Genomic DNA, 12,531 nt, shown 5'->3' with positions numbered 1-12,531 from the left:
GTCCCTGGCTGGAGTGGGAGGGGGGTGGAACATCCCAGTAGTGTAGGGGCAGATAGGGGGAGCAGTCTGGGTAATGCTAGGAGCTCATTGGGTGCTGGTCACCTGAGCTCACACATAGAGGGAGTATATAAGGTGGGAACCATCTTAGATCAGGGTCAGTCTTCTGTAGAGGGTTAGTGAGTCCTGAGAGAGGTCCAGGAGCGCCTGCAGAGAGAAGAGAGAGGAGAAGAGAAGGACCCAGAGGGGGAGAAGAAGGAACCCCAAGAACCCAGAATTAAACCAGAAGGGTGAAGGGTTGGCACGCAAGGGAACCGGATCCCAAATTAGTGGAGGAGAGAAACAACCCTCAGCTAAGAACCGGAGGCTGCGTCATTTCATGTGGAGCAGCCTCTCACTAAGTCCACTAAGAAGGCACACCAGGCATAGGGTCAGGGAACCCCGGAGAGGTGCACCCACCTAGAGGCCCGAGGGAGCCGGATATAAGTGGACCCCTGGTGAGAAAGGCCAGTAGAAAGGACAGTCAGAAAGGGAGCTCAGGACCACGCTCCAGAATTGCTTGGGGGTTGGCCGAGTCCAGGACCTGGTGGACGCAGCACGGCTCGGGCGGTCACTCAAGGCCAGAGTGACCAACAGAACAGCAGTAAGTAAAAACCCTGAACTGCACAGCCCGACTCTGAGTCTTCTTACCATCCACACTGCACCACCACTACCACCATCCTCTACACCTGACCCCCTGAGGCTATACCCCTCCCGTTGGGGGTTATACTACCCGAAGCTGCACACATACCACCAGCCTCAGCGGACCCTGCTGCAGCGGCGGCCGTATTGACCGCAAATCAACGGGTGGCGTAGTCGACACAAAGAACAACTAATAACATCTGTAAAGACTGCCACACACTGAGCTTGACACCCTGGGCACGGACCGGGTCACCGCCACTCGGAGACTACAACCCCCATCTGATCCGGCTCCGGGTATCCCCCAAACAACACTGGCCCAGGGGGCGCGTCAACTTTGGCGTAGTCGGCAGGATAACGTGCCCGTAACAACCGGGTACTGCGTGCCTGAAGAAAAGTTCACCGTTACCTCAAAAAGAAGTCTCCCGCCGGTTCCGGAGGGTCCCCGCCAACGGACCCCATCACAGGTCGTTTCCCGCCGGTTGTCCGCCATTTGCAGCTTTTTCCCGCCATCCATGGAGTTTCCCGCCACTGGGAGACGATTCCCGCCATTTCCAAGGATTTCCCGCCTTGGAAGAGCGGACGCCATTATGGGCGTGCCAGAGGGTGGCAAAAGGCCACCTCCCATCGTGGGCCAGGTCGAAGAATGGCGCCAAAAGCGGAAAACGCGCCCACCAACAGAGACTGTGATGCTGGAAGTGTCCATCAGCGTGAGAGAACTGCCCCTGGAACTGACAATCACTAAGTTGCCCCGGGACCACCCTCAATGTGGGAGGAGACAGAACAAAAGAACGAAGATGGGTGCAGCCTGGAGGAGTCTGGAGAGAGCGCACCCGGAGACAAGAAGTCTGGAGAGAGCGCACCCGGAGACAAGAAGTCTGGAGAGGAGTCCAGAGAAAGCGTACCCGGAGATGGAGGGAGAGACAGGCAGCACCGACCCAGTGGTCAGGAGCCTGCTGCAAGCAACAACCCCACTAGGCTTAGTGGAGATCCTAGCACAGCTCCCCCGAGACCGGGAGTGTGCACAAACCGCGCTGGAGGGCCTCGCACGGAGGATGGCCCAGGTGCCGCAAGACACGCTGACGGAGTGGAGCCGTGAGATGGCCCAGCAGACCGGAACCCGTCAGCGGAGCACGCCGCCCGAGACGAGGAGACAGACCGCCTCTGAGGATGGCGCAGGAGGAATGAAGGCAGGAGACGGCGCCGAGAAGGGAGCTGAACGGACGGAGGCAGGTAAAGGGGACGTCTCTACCCCGAGCCGAGAAACCGAGTACCTGTCCCAGCTTCCCGTCGCAGAGCCCGAAATTCCCCCTGCCGTGCCCGTCGCTGCATCGTCACCGTGCCAGACTAGGCCTCAAGCAGAAGCCGCGGCCGCGACCCCTGTGACGTCACGCGCCTCAACCCTGAGCGCGGCGAAGCAGGAAATACCATCGGCCTGGTCGCAAGGTCTAGTACCTCCGGGCGCCGCAATTCCAACAGCGCCCCCTACCTCCGCGGAGCCACCGGCCTGGTCGCAAGGCCGAGTAACCCCGGGCGCCGCCGTCTTCACGGTGCCCTTTACGTTCAGGGTACCCCAGGCCTGGTCGCAAGGCCTGGCGAACCCGGGCGCCGCTTCCACCACCGCGCCCTCAACATCTAGAGTACCGCACCTGGGTGAAGATCTATTTGCCCAGCACACGTGCCCGGATGGGCAGCCCTCTGTATGGCCCCAGGAGTACTACCAACTGGAACTCCAAAGAGCAAGGCCCCTGTGCGAGCCCCTGATTCCGGCTCCGAAGCCCGTCAGGAGAACCCCGCTCCCGCTAGAAGAAGCACAATTCGAGTGGGACCCCACCGGAGGAGAACTCATGGGGTTCACTCAAGAAACGCGGGCAGCCGCAGCAGAGCGAGTGGAGTGCTGCCGCCAGCAGTTGGCAGCCTTCGAGCAAGAGCGGAAAGAGAGGCGGATCCGTGAGCAGCGGCTGCAGGAACAGAGCGCAGGGCAGAAGAGCCGGACCAGGAGGAACCCCCGTGCAGCTCATGGTCCCCGTACCATCGGGACTGTGATTAAATTCAACCTGCAGCATGGGTGGGGCTTCATAAGAGACCATCATACCCCCGGCGACGTCTTTGTAACCCGCAGAGACGTAGAAAGCCATCTGCCGGAGGGACACAGAGGTCGTGACCTGTACGTAGGGGACGAGGTCACGTTCACCCGGCACAAGTGTGCCAAAGGACCCTACGCCCTCCATGTACATCGCTTGACGGAGGAGGAGCTGCGGTGTGAGGAGGAGCAAGAGGACCCGGACGGGTCTGAAGAAGGAGCAGGAGGACGCCGTCATTAAAGTACGGTAAAGAGACTGTAAATAGTTACCCGTCAGGGTATAAGAACTGTTACTGCTGCTAGTTAAAATATAGTCCCCGTTGGGACCAGCAAATTGAACTGAAACCCGTGTGTCCCTATTCCCACTGACCGAGGACTGAGAGCGGTCATTCCTTTCCTAATACCTGGCCGAGGACTGAGAGCGGCCATATTTCCCCTTGTACATAGTTGCGCTTTCTAAGGCGCCCCCTACCGGTTTTATAGGAAACTGTTGTTTTTCTACCAGAGACTGTCGCACTTTACCCGGTCACAAGTCGCACCGTGGCCGAAGGAACAAGAAAGTTTTATATAAAAAGTTTATGCTGATGATATATATATAATGTTTTATATGTTTATGTTGTTATAAAAAATTGTATGTTTATGGATGTTTTGTTCTCTTACAGCCCGAGGACGTGCTGTGATTTACCAGGGGGGAATGTAGCACCCTGAGGATTCGGCTGCTACAGGGGTATTGCACCTCAACCCAGAGGTGTGATATTCCACTCCCGGGTAAGGATGGAGTGTGGAACTGAGCTCAGTTAGCTGCATACACTACATACATCCCATTTCCGAGGGACAGACCGATGGTACTCCCACTAGGAATATGTGCAGGTACGACAGTGTCTGTCCCTGGCTGGAGTGGGAGGGGGGTGGAACATTCCAGTAGTGTAGGGGCAGATAGGGGGAGCAGTCTGGGTAATGCTAGGAGCTCATTGGGTGCTGGTCACCTGAGCTCACACATAGAGGGAGTATATAAGGTGGGAACCATCTTAGATCAGGGTCAGTCTTCTGTAGAGGGTTAGTGAGTCCTGAGAGAGGTCCAGGAGCGCCTGCAGAGAGAAGAGAGAGGAGAAGAGAAGGACCCAGAGGGGGAGAAGAAGGAACCCCAAGAACCCAGAATTAAACCAGAAGGGTGAAGGGTTGGCACGCAAGGGAACCGGATCCCAAATTAGTGGAGGAGAGAAACAACCCTCAGCTAAGAACCGGAGGCTGCGTCATTTCATGTGGAGCAGCCTCTCACTAAGTCCACTAAGAAGGCACACCAGGCATAGGGTCAGGGAACCCCGGAGAGGTGCACCCACCAAGAGGCCCGAGGGAGCCGGATATAAGTGGACCCCTGGTGAGAAAGGCCAGTAGAAAGGACAGTCAGAAAGGGAGCTCAGGACCACGCTCCAGAATTGCTTGGGGGTTGGCCGAGTCCAGGACCTGGTGGACGCAGCACGGCTCGGGCGGTCACTCAAGGCCAGAGTGACCAACAGAACAGCAGTAAGTAAAAACCCTGAACTGCACAGCCTGACTCTGAGTCTTCTTACCATCCACACTGCACCACCACTACCACCATCCTCTACACCTGACCCCCTGAGGCTATACCCCTCCCGTTGGGGGTTATACTACCCGAAGCTGCACACATACCACCAGCCTCAGCGGACCCTGCTGCAGCGGCGGCCGTATTGACCGCAAATCAACGGGTGGCGTAGTCGACACAAAGAACAACTAATAACATCTGTAAAGACTGCCACACACTGAGCTTGACACCCTGGGCACGGACCGGGTCACCGCCACTCGGAGACTGCAACCCCCATCTGATCCGGCTCCGGGTATCCCCCAAACAACACTGGCCCAGGGGGCGCGTCATAATATCCTAGAGCCTTTTCAGTGGCAGCTCTGCCCGCTTGGCTTCAGAAACAGTCCTCAGCAAGGTAGCAACATCAAGGTCCATATCAAGCACCGTCTTTTACCTTTGTCAGGTATAGCTGCTTCCATTAACTCTGTTCTGCCAAAGCTGTGGTTTAAGGCTCACCAGATGTGGCCTACAGGCCTTGTGCCTTCCAGGTCTAATGGTGTCTCAGGCACAGAGATCAGGTCTCTTGACTCACTGCGTTTCAAAACCCCCCCGAATATATATCCCTCTGTGCGCACAGGACCTGTGATGATGTCACAGTCATGTGATTAGTCTTTGTCACTAACTTCGTCAACTCACATTTCCGAGTCGTAACCTTGTCAGACCCCCCTCGCTCCCAGCGGTCAATACAGCAGTGCGACTCACTTGCCCTTGTATCTAAGGTCAGGTCCGACTCCATACTGTCTCTTACTGTATTGGGTCATTTGTATGGGCCTCTCAGACTTGAGCTAATGGAGGACTCACGACCTCTAAACCCACACCCACTATCCTCAGAACATCTTGAAAGGTCTCTAACTTCTGCTGTAGCCGTTCTATTATTTGGAAGGCCCTTTCTCTGTCTGGTCTCACAATTTATAAACGGCTGCCATCTTCTGCTGCTCAGTCGACGCTGTCTTTCCATTCACAGTCTGGCGGGATTCAACTGTTCTACCTCTCGCAGGTAGGTCACTCGGTACTCCATCAGCATTCTTACATATGCAAGATTTTCTTCCGTTCCTACAGTGGAGAATGACACCATGCTGTCTTCATCCGGTATCCAGTCCTGATGATCACGTGGACTGCTTACTTTCATCACACCAGACTTCTTTACCATCATTTGCATGGCTTGGCCATTTCTCCCAATGAGCTTTCTTACCAGAGCATGAGGCACCCAGATGACTTCTTCTCGCAGACTTTGAGCTTTTCTCATAAGCTCCAGTTGTCTAATGGCTTGTTCAGTCTTCAACCGGACAATCCTCTTCATGCAAACACATCGCCAGTGCATGTCACTTAGGACAGCCACCCTCTTCCCTGTGACTTCAGTTGTGGACAGGACCACCAGCTGTTTAGCTTCTGAGGTCGAGTACACCTTACAGGCTCCCACGGCTTTCTTAAACTCTTCATGCACTGACTCTCTGGTGCATTCTTCTCTCAAATCTTCGGGTACATCTATGAGGCACTTGTACAGTGAAGTTTCTGTCTAATCAGTGGTCTCCAAACGATCATCTGGCTCAGGTTTCAGGGACAACTGACTTTCAGATTCTTCACACTGTATGCTTCCCCTGAGCTGACTCACAGCTATGAACTCAAGAATTCTCCTCTTGACATTTTCCATCCCATACTGATCTTCTTTTAACACTTCCTCAGCTCTCCTCAGTTCCACCTTCTCATAGTATAAACGATTAAGCGCAACTTGTTTGCCCTTTTTCTTCTCGAAGGCGGCCTCGTTCACTGATTGGTACTTTGCCAGGCGACCTTTGAGCTCGAAAACTTCTTCCTCTAGCTCAGCTACTCGCCTCTCAGCAGCCCATCTCTGAAGTTCTTCCTGCTTCAACTGCTCCTTTATCAGCAGAATTCTCTCAGCCCTCTCTGTCTCCAATGAGCCTACTCCGCACTCGACAGCCAGTCTCTCAAGCTTCTCTTGCTTCAAATGGGCTTGTAGCGTCTCCTTGAGCTCCTTGATCTCGGCTCTTACATCCACCGAATCATCCAAGCTCACATTATTCGAGGAGGTATTTGCTTCATACCTCCCTTCTTCAGTGGCAAACTCCTGACCCTGATCTGTGGCTTCTCCGATAGACTCCTCCATCTTTTTCCACTCAGCTTCCATCCTGCTGATTCTATCCTGAAGGCACGTCTCTGCCCTCTGCAGATCATCACAGAATGTCTTCAGCTCCTTCACCTGAGCTTCCAGTCCTAGGATCTTTCTACGGAGATCATCATTCTCATCATGGGTGTCCTGCTGAGTGGTCTCAATCATTTGTAGCATGTGCTCTGCATCAGCCTTATCATCCTCTAGTTTTTTCTTAACCTTGAGGAGATCCTCATAGTCCCTCTTGGTTTATAGCAGGTCCCTATTGTGTTCATCATACTCCTTCTTGGATTCACGCAGCTCCCGGTTGAACTGTTCTCGCAGGTGTTCTAGGTCTTGATCGCGTCCAGAAACTTCGTCCTTCAGCGCCCCTTTTAAGGCAGATAGCTCCCTATCCCGCTGGTGTAGACCCTCGTCCAGCCTTTGCATCTCCTGCATCAGCTGCTTCACCTGCTCTTGAAATCTCTGCACTTCCTTTCTTGTGACCTCTGCTTCCTCCGCATCCCAAGAGCCTTTCTTCACTTGGTTCAGCTCTGACTGCACCAGGGAGAAATGATTTTTCATTTCATTCAGCTCATCTTCAGACTACTCTTTCTCAAGCTTCAACTGCAAAACCTCCTCCTTGGTTTTGCGGAGGTCCTCTTTATTTTTCTGGAACATTTCCTTCCATTGGTTGAGTTCCTGTAACGGGTCTGGGAGGCGGAACCTCTGGGCTACTATACAAGGGGGCGGTCCTTGTAAGGGAGCGGGTGGCGACCAGGCAGGCAGTCACAGCAGGTGACCGGGACAGTCTCTAGAAGACCGGGTAGGAGGTCACGGCAAGTGACCGGGGCAGTCTCTGGATGAACGGGCACATGGTCACGGCAAGTGACCGGGGCAGTCTCTGGGTGAACGGGCAGATGGTCACGGCAAATGACCGGGGCAGTCTCTGGGTGAACGGGCAGATGGTCACGGCAAGTGACCGGGGCAGTCTCTGGGTGAACGGGCAGATGGTCACGGCAAGTGACCGGGGCAGTCTCTGGGTAAACGGGCAGATGGTCACGGACAGGCGGGTGGTCACAGCACGTGATGGCAGAGCCTCCAGGTAGGCTAGCAGACAGGTAGCAGATGTGCGCTCCCAGGTGAGCGGGCAAGCTGGTCCATAGACAGACTGACAAGAGTTGGAAGGCAGACCGTCGGACCTCAGGCTAGCAGGCAGGTAGCAGAATATCAGGCAGGAATAAGACAGCAGGCTGGCAGGAATCTGGCAGGTATCTGACAGGTAACTGGCAACGGGACCTGAGGGCTGAAGCAGAGTAGTGAACAGTGCAACAACATTGCTCGGGCACCTCCATTTTGGAGGAGGTGCCTTATATATGGTGAAGTCCTCCGGCCATTGGCCGGGGACTCCTTAGGACAGCGCGCGCGGCCCCTTTAAGAGGGAGGGAGCGCGCGCCCTAAGCACAGTGGCCGGGAAGGAGCGCGCGCTACCAGCAGAGCGGGAGGAGGACGCCGGGCTCGGAGCCGAGAGGTGAGGGGAACAGCGTCCCTGCCTAGCAGAGGGCAGGGATGCCGACGCTACAGTTCCTCTCTGCTTTCCTCCAGTTCTCACTGCAAGTTCCTCAAAATCTGGTTTATTTTCTGCCGCTCAGACTCCAGGCTCAGCTGGTCCTGGGACACATTCTCCATGTTTTTCCTTAGTTGCTGTACATCACTCTGATACTGCTGCCTGAAAGGCTCCAGCTCTTGGTCATGATTGGCCACCTCCTCTTTCAGCGCTCGCTTCAGGGCTGTCAGTTCCTGAACCTTCTGTCTCAGTAGATCATCATGCTTGTACTGAATCTACAGAACTGCATCCAACTCTTCCTCCTGGTCTTCTTTATTGTTGGATACTGTACCAGAGGTTGCTACTGGCAGTGTCAGCTCCTCTTCCATCCTGATCTCCTCTGCTTCTAAAGGAGAATCCACACTCGGAATAAAGGCACACAGCATTGCATTTTCTTTATTTACCCTTTCAGCAAAGACTACAGGAGCAACTTCTTTGTGGCCCTTGTACCTTCGAAGACGAAAGTGGGACTTTCTCACCTCATTTAACTCCTCCTGACTGAACTCTCTTTCTACTTTCATAGTGTCACTCCCCATGGTGTCAACCCCTTCTACTGGAGCTACCCAGTTATCAACGGTTGAATTGTCATTTTTAGGCGGTACCAACACACGACCAGTAACCAATTCTGGTTTTCTATGCCCCACCCCCTTTTGAGACTCCATCCCTTTTGGACAACTACACCTGTAGGGGGTGCTTTAAAAAAAAACAACGTCATAGTCTCAGGACCCAGTTCACAACATATCTTAGTACCTCCCTGGGCACTCTGGGATAGTGCCGGCGCCACAGGAGAACTCAAGGATTGGTCCGCTGCCGCCATTCTGTAATGTGCCAACAGCTCCTGCCGTTCCAGCACCATGTCCTGTTGCCGTTTCCCAAATACCTGCTGCAATTTTAACAGGCACTTTAATCGCTCAATAGCTTCAGTCTCATTTTCTGCTCCATTCACAGCCATCTTTATCAGCTCCTGCATTTCTTTAGCACACTCTATTTTGCTGAAGAGCGTTTGCAGCCGGTCATCTAACCCTTTCTCCATTCCGTCTGGGGATACTGCTCCATTTATAGCCATCGCAGTGCGCTGTTCACACCAGACACTTCACACCGCTCTCACCAGAAAAAATTTCGTGGCCCCACCAAGCCACAGCAAACCAGGTTTGAGTGCGACGACAATTTTTAGAACCCTGCCGAGTTACAGCCAGATGCTTAAATCTTCGTGGCCCCATCAAGCCACAGTCAGATGCTTGCATCCACATTCGTCGTCCTGTGCCGTTACCCCTTGCAACCAGACTGCAGTTGCCCGCATTCTCTAACCAATTGTGAGGTAGCGCTATTGATCATGTTGAGGGGCACTCACTTAACCGGGTCAATTAAAGCACACATGCAATGTTTTCCTGTAATCTAAAGTCCAGCAGTTTATTACACATCATAAACTGCTTATAACATAGTCCATCTCAGTGGCTCGCAGGAATGTTACACACGAAATATCCTAGAGCCTTTTCAGTCGTAGCTATGCCCGTTTGGCTTCAGAAACAGTCCTAAGCAAAGTAACAACATCAATGTCCATATCAAGCACGGTCTTTTACCTTTGCTAGGTCTAGCTGCTTCCATCATCTCTGTTCTGCCAAAGCTGTGGTTTAAGGCTCACCAGATGTGGCCTACAGGCCTCCTGCCTTCCAGGTCTAATGGGGTCCCAGGCACAGAGATCAGGTCTCTTGACTCACTGCGTTTCAAAACCCCCCCAAATATATATCACTCTGTGCACACAGGACCTATGATGATGTCACAGTCATGTGATCAGTCACCTGAAGGGGAGGTACGTGGTGAGCTAGAACACACCCCCTCAGACATTTTGGCAATGCAGCAAGCCGCTGCATTACATCCTTCATTGGAGTCCAGCTGTGTTTAATTAAACTGATAGGACTTAATTTGGAAAGGCACACACATCTCTATATAAGACCTCACAGCTCACAGCGCATGTGTAACATCCCTGGCGGCGTGCTGACATGGCTTACCATCTCCCACCATGCAAGACCGCCAACTTACCTACCAGTCCAGGCTGCACACTATGCTCCTCTACCTGCTGTGCGCATGTCTCTTGTCTGCTGGCTTAGTGCGGCGGCGCTGGCACTTCCTGATTCTTAACCCTCAACTGGTGAGGTGGCGTTTTTGTCACGCAACTGGTGATGTGGGGTTTCCTATAACCCAGAATTTAGAGATCTCTTATTTTTACAGAAAATTCAAAGATCACGTTTGTTTTAATCATTTTCTTATTGGCGATTGATTACACATGAGTATAACAAATTTTTGACACCCACAAATGGATGGAAGCTAATGAGACACGGATCCTCATACCAGCATTTTTCAATGAATGGAAGCCGAACAAAAATTCCCTGGGTTGTGGCAAACCCCACCTCACCAGTTGAGTGTTAAAGTTACAGTGTGCACAGTCCTAATGCGTCCCCAGCCTATTGCTGTGAGTCACTGGATACTTAAACCTCCTCCACCCAGTGGGAGGTGCCTGAGCAACACTTTCTTTTAATGTGTTCTGTGCAACTGAGTAGGCAGGTCCTGTCCTGTATCTGTGACTTCTAGTCTGTTTCCGCCACCCCGGGGGCTGAGAACTCAGGCCCGTTACCTGCATCTGTGACTTCTAGTTTTTTCCACCACTATGGGGGCTGTATGCACAGGCTTGTTCCTGTATCTCTTTCCAGTGTCAGTTCCTGTCTGAACTGTGTCCTAGCCCGTTACCTGTTTGTCTCTATGTCCGATCCTTCCCTTTTCCTGCAGTGTCTGAACCAGTACCTAACTCCTACTCATTGTCTCTGTACTTCTGTTTGTGAGTTTTGTGTCCACTCGCTACTTCATTGCAAGTACCTTGTGTGTATCTGGTTCTGCTTGTCCAGCTTCCCTGCCTTTGTATCTACCGTCTGTGTTCCAGCTATCTTCCTGTGTTTCCCAGTCTGTTCCATGGGATCAGAGCCCTGTCCTGTCTGCCCGCACCTGCGGCTCTGCTCCGCTCTGCTTGTCCTCCGCACCTGCGGCTCTGCTCTGCTCCGCTTGTCCTCTGCATCTGCGGCTCTGCTCCGCTTGTCCTCCGCACCTGCGGCACTGCTCTGCTCCGCTTGTCCTCCGCTCCTGCGGCTCTGCTCCTGTATCCCAGTCTGTACTGGTCCCTATCCAGCCTGTTTACCTACCTGTCAGTACCTGCCTGTCTGTATACCAGCCGTGCCTGCCAGTACCCGCCCGTCTGCATACCAGCCAAACCTGTCATTTCCTGCATTCCCTGGTGTGGGTCAACAGCTGTGTGACAGAGGTCTGACTTGGAGTAGCACCTGGGCCACCTCCCTCATCCCTCCTCAGACCACGGAGTCGATTAAGCCGCCGTGTGTCCGTTGTCGGATCTGGCAAGGCACATAGTCACGCCCCTCCAGGCACTCCTCGGTTCGTGGCCCAGTGGAACCACTAACCACGCTCACGCCAAACAGTCCGGGCGTGAGCTTAACAGCATGTCAGACTAAATGAGAATCATGAGCTCAAAGGAACTGCCCAAGGAACTCAGAGACAGAATTATGACAAGGCACAGATCTGGTCAAAGTTACAAGAGAATTTCTGCATTACTCAAGGTTTCTAAAAGCACAGTGGCCTCCATAATCCTTAAATGGAAGAAGTTTGGGACCACCAGAAGTCTTCCTAGACCTGGCCGTCCAGCCAAATTGAGCAATCGTTGGAGAAGAGCCTTGGTGAGAGAGGTAAAGAAGAACTCCAAGATCACTGTGGCTGAGCTCCAGAGATGCAGTAGTGTGGTGGGAGAAAGTTCAAAGTCAATTATCACTGCAGCCCTCAACCAGTCGGGCCTTTATGACAGAGTAGCCCGACGGAAGCCTCTGCTCGGTGCAAGACATATGAAAGCCCGCATAGAGTTTGCTCAGAAACACATGAAGGACTCCCAGACTATGAGAAATAAGATTCTCTGGTCTGATGAGACAAAGATAGAACTTTTTGGTGATAATTCTAAATGATATGTATGGAGAAAACAAGGCACTGCTCATCACCTGCCCAATACAATCCCAACAGAGAAACATGGTGGTGGCAGCATCATGCTATGGGGGTGTTTTTCAGCTGCAGGGACAGAACGACTGGTTGCAATTGAAGGAAACATGAATGCGGCCAAGTACAGAGATATCCTGGATTAAAACCTCTTCCAGAGTGCTCTGGACCTCAGACTTGGCCGAAGGTTCACCATCCAACAAGACAATGACCCTAAGCATATGTAGCACCCCGAGGGCTCGGCTGCTACAGGGGTATTGCACCTCAAACCAGAGGTGTGATATTCCACTCCCGGGTAAGGATGGAGTGTGGACCAGGACTCGGTAGGCTGCATGCACCACACACACCCCATTTCCGAGGGACAGCTCAACGGTGCTCCCACAAGATAGAAGTGCAGGCACAACAGCATCTGT

The sequence above is a fragment of the Phyllobates terribilis genome, unplaced genomic scaffold, assembly GCF_046119375.1.
Source record: "Phyllobates terribilis strain yellow unplaced genomic scaffold, ASM4611937v1 Scaffold_122__1_contigs__length_5177241, whole genome shotgun sequence".
Taxonomy (NCBI): Eukaryota; Metazoa; Chordata; class Amphibia; order Anura; family Dendrobatidae; genus Phyllobates; species Phyllobates terribilis.
Note: the sequence above shows the minus strand (reverse complement) of the source record.